Source organism: Phyllostomus discolor, chromosome 11 (genome assembly GCF_004126475.2).
Source record: "Phyllostomus discolor isolate MPI-MPIP mPhyDis1 chromosome 11, mPhyDis1.pri.v3, whole genome shotgun sequence".
Lineage (NCBI taxonomy): Eukaryota > Metazoa > Chordata > Mammalia > Chiroptera > Phyllostomidae > Phyllostomus > Phyllostomus discolor.
Window position 1 is genome coordinate 40158212 of NC_040913.2, and position 4594 is coordinate 40162805.

Below are 4594 nucleotides of genomic sequence, written 5' to 3' on the forward strand. Positions count from 1 at the left end.
ATGATGGAAAACTTTCATAATTTGATGAGAGAAGAAGCCAAGTGAATCCAGGAAGCAGAGAGGGTCCCAATCAGGAGGAATACAAAGAGGCCCACTGCAAGACACATCATAATTAAAATGATAAAATTTAAAGACAAATAGAGAATCCTAAAGTCAGCAACAGAGAAACAAGACGTAACATACAAGGGGGTCCTGATAAGGCTAGCAACTAACTTCTCGATAGAAATACTAAAAGCCAGAAGGGAATGGCAAGAAATATCCCAAGTAATGAAAGATAAAGGCCTGCAACCAAGACTACTTTATCCAGCAAGGCTCTCAATTAAATGAAAGGTGAAATAAGGAGATTCCCAGACAAAAGAAGACTCAAACAATACACCTCCACCAAACCAGTACTGCAAAATATGCTAAAGGACTGCTTAAAAAAAGGAAGAAAAAAAGTGAGAGAGAAAGGTACAAAGGGGTAAAATGACAATGAATAAGTACCTATCAATAATAACTTTAAATGTAAATGGATTAAATGCTCCAATCACAAGACACAGGGTAGCTGAATGGATAAAAACACATGACCCACACATATGCTGCCTACAAGAGACTCACCTTAAAACAAAAGACCTACACAGACTGAAAGTGAAGGGCTAGAAAAAATATTCCATGCAAACAGACAGAAAAAGGAAAGCCAGGGTAGCAATACTTATATCTGACAAAATAAACTTCAAAACAAAGGCTATAAAAAGTGTTCAGAAGGACAGTTCATAAATACTCAAGGGAAGAATCCATCAAGAAGACATAAATATAATAAACATATATGTACCCAACATAGAAGCACCCAAATACATAATGAAAATTTGGGAGGACTTCAAGAAAGATATAGACAGCAACACATTTACTGTAGAGAGTTTTGACACCCCACTGTCAAAGATGGATAGATCTTCCAAACAAAACATCAACAAGGATATTGCAGCATCGCATCGAACAATGTACTAGATCAAATGGACTTAACTGAATATATATATATATATATATATAAATTTTCATCCTAAAGAAGAAAAATACATATTCTTTTCAAATGCACATGGAATATTTTCAAAGATAGGCCACATGATAGGACACAAAAGAAGCCTCAAAAAATTCAAGGAAATTGAAATCATAGAAAGCAGATTCTCAGACCACAAGCCCTGAAACTAGATAGCAACCACAAGGAAAAAACTCAAAAACACTCAAACTGATGGAGATTGAATAGCATGCTATTAAACAATGAATTGGGTCAATAACGAGATCAGGGAAGAAATCAAAAAGTTTCTGGAAACAAATGAAAATGGACTCACAACAGTCCAAAACTTATGGGATGCAACAAAGGCAGTCCTGAGAGGTAAGTTCACAAGGATACAGGTCTATCTATAAAAGATAGAAACATTTCAAACAAATAACCTAACCCTACATCTACAAGAACTGGAGGAACAACAACAAAGACAGCTCAGAGCAAGTGGGAGGATGGAAATATCCAAGATCAGAGCAGAATTAAACAATATAGAGACTAAAGAAACAATTCTAAGGATCAATAAGTCCAGAAGCTGGTTCTTTTAAAAGATAACCCAAATTGACAAGCCTTTAAGCAGACTTATCAAGAAAAAAAAGAGAGAGGGCCCAAATAAACACAATCAGAAATGAAAGAGGATAAGTTACAACTGACACCACAGAAATATAAAGGATTGTAAGAAATTACTATGAAGAACTATATGTCAAGAAATTTGAAAACCTAGGTGAAATGGACAAATTTCTAGAATAATATAATCTTCCAAAACTGAATGAAGAAGAAGCAGAAAGCCTGAACAGACCTATAACAGCTGATGAAATTGAAGTAGTAATAAAAAAACTCCTAGCATACAAAAGCCCTGGACCAGATGGTTTCACAAGAGAGTTCTACCAAGCATTTAAGGAAGAGTTAACACCTATTCTTCACAGACTTCATAAAAATCCAAAAAGAGGGAAGGCTCCCAAATTCTTTTTATGAGGCCAGCATCATCCTAATCCCAAAACCAGATAAAGATACAACAAAGAAAGCAAACCTCAGGCCAATATTGCTGATGAACATAGACATTAAAATACTCAACAAAACATTGGCAGACTGCATCCAATGAAACATTAAAAAGATCATACACCATGACCAAGTGGGATTCATCCCAGGGATGCAAGGATGGTATAATATTTGCAAATCAATAAAAGTAATAAAACACATAAACAAAAGGAAAGACAAAAATCACATGATCATATCAATAGATGCAGAAAAAGCATTTGATAAGATACATCCCCCCACAAAGTGGGATTAAAGGGAGCATTCCTCAACATAATGAAGGCCATGTATGAGAGACCTACAACCAACATCATACTCAATGGTCAAAAGGAAAAAGTTTTCCCACTAAGATCAGGAACAAGACAAGGCTGTCCACTGTTACCACTTCTATTCAACATAGCATGTGGAGGATACCGGCTAGTAGTATTCATCCCTGCTGCAGATGCTCACTGAAACATGCGAGAAACATATACAGGGACAACCGAGTCCTGTGGGGAAATAGGGACCAAATGACCATTCTCTCTGGTGGAGAGTGCCCTGGCCGCCCTCCCTAGGGGAGAGTGCCTCGTTCACCCACCCAAGCAGGCTTTTATTAAACATTCCGATAGAGTTTGTCAATTACAGTCTAATAGGGAAGATAAAACAAGTAGTTAACTTTGAAAGGAAGTGGCAGATCTCCCACTGGGATTCTGAGATGTGGAGGTTTTATCATTTAAAAAGACTGCAGGACCTAAGAAGCTAGTTTCATTTCCTGCCCATGTCTTCATATCCTAATTAAAGAGCATCCTCCAGCAAGCAGGTCTTACAGGATCTTTCATATTCTATGTCTCAGGTCTGATTACCCCGGGGGTCCGCTGACTCTGGTGTGGACTGCACTACCCCTATTATTTCCACAAGCCTGAGTCAGGCAGAGGAGACAAAGGCAACCAGGAGACTTGGATTTCTCAAGGACTCAGGCTTTGGCAAAGCCAAGGGGGCAGGGGTGGATGTTGATCACCCCTTCATTTTCACAGCCCCAAATCCTTCCCTTAGGCCTCCACGTGATCATGCCTGTCTTAGGTGATTCCCCCCATGGGAAACCTCACCCATCGTTGGCTAACTGATCAAGCACTGGGGGCTGGCACAGAACAGGCAAAGTTCATGCCAGGGAAATAAGTTTTTGTCTCCTTAGTGTCTCCTGGTTCAGAGGCCTCTTACTCAGCCATAGTCATAGATGGTTACAGATTCCTGAGACAGGCAGGGCAAACCTCAACAATATAATTGAAAGTTCTGCCACAGAAATCAGACAAGGAGAAGAAATAAAATACATCTGAATTGGATAAGAGGAAGTAAAACTGTCACTGTTTGCAGATGACATGGTAGTGTACATAGAAAACCCTACAGACTCCATCAAAAAACTACTTGATCTGATCAGTGAATTTGGAAAAACAGCAGGATACAAAGTCAATATTCAGAAATCAAAGGCATTTTTGTACACCAACAATGAAATATCAGAAACAGAAAATCAGGGGAAAAAATCCCATTTGCTATAGCAAGAAGAAAAATAAAATACTCTGGAATAAACCTAACTAAGGAGGTAAAAGACCTGTATGCAGAAAACTGCACAACACTGAAGAAAGAAATCAAGGAAGACATAAATAAATGGAAGCATATAACATGTTCATGGATTGGAACAATTAACATCATCAAAATGTCTATACTACACAAAGCAATTTATAAATTCAACACAATCCCTATTAAAATACCAATGACATATTTCACAGATACAGAACAAACACTTCAAAAATTTATATGGAACCATAAATTACCCAAGATAGCTGCAGCAATTTTGAGAAAGAAGAACAAAGAAGATGAGGTCACCATACCTGGCATCAAAGTATATTATAAGATTATGGTATTCAAAACAGTCTGGTACTGGCATAAGAACACATAGATCAATCGAACAGAGTAGAGGTCCCAGAAATAAACCCAAGTCTCTATGGTCAATTAATATTCAACAAAGGGGGCAGAAACATAAAATGGAATAAAAATAGCCTCTTCAACAAATGGTGTTGGGAGACCTGGACAGCTACATGCAAAAAAAAAAAAATGAAACTCGACCACCAACTTATGCCATACACAAAAATAAAGTTAAGATGGATAAAAGAGTTAAATATAAGTCATGATGCCATGAAAGTCCTAGAAGAGAACATAGGTAGGAAAATAGCAGACATTCCATGCAGCAATATTTTCACTGATATGTCTGTCCCCTAGAGCAAGGGACATAAAGGAAAGAATAAACAAATGAGACTTAATCAAAATAAGCATGGTTAAAAAATTAGAAAAATGAAAAGGGAACCAACTGTATAAGGAAACATATTTGCCAATGATATCTTAGACAATGGTTTGATCTCCAAAATATATAAAGAACTCACAGGACTCCACATCAAGAAAACAAACAATCCAATGAAAAATTGGGCAATGGACCTAAACAGACACTTCATCAAGGAGGACATACAGAGGGTCCAGAGACATATGAAAGGA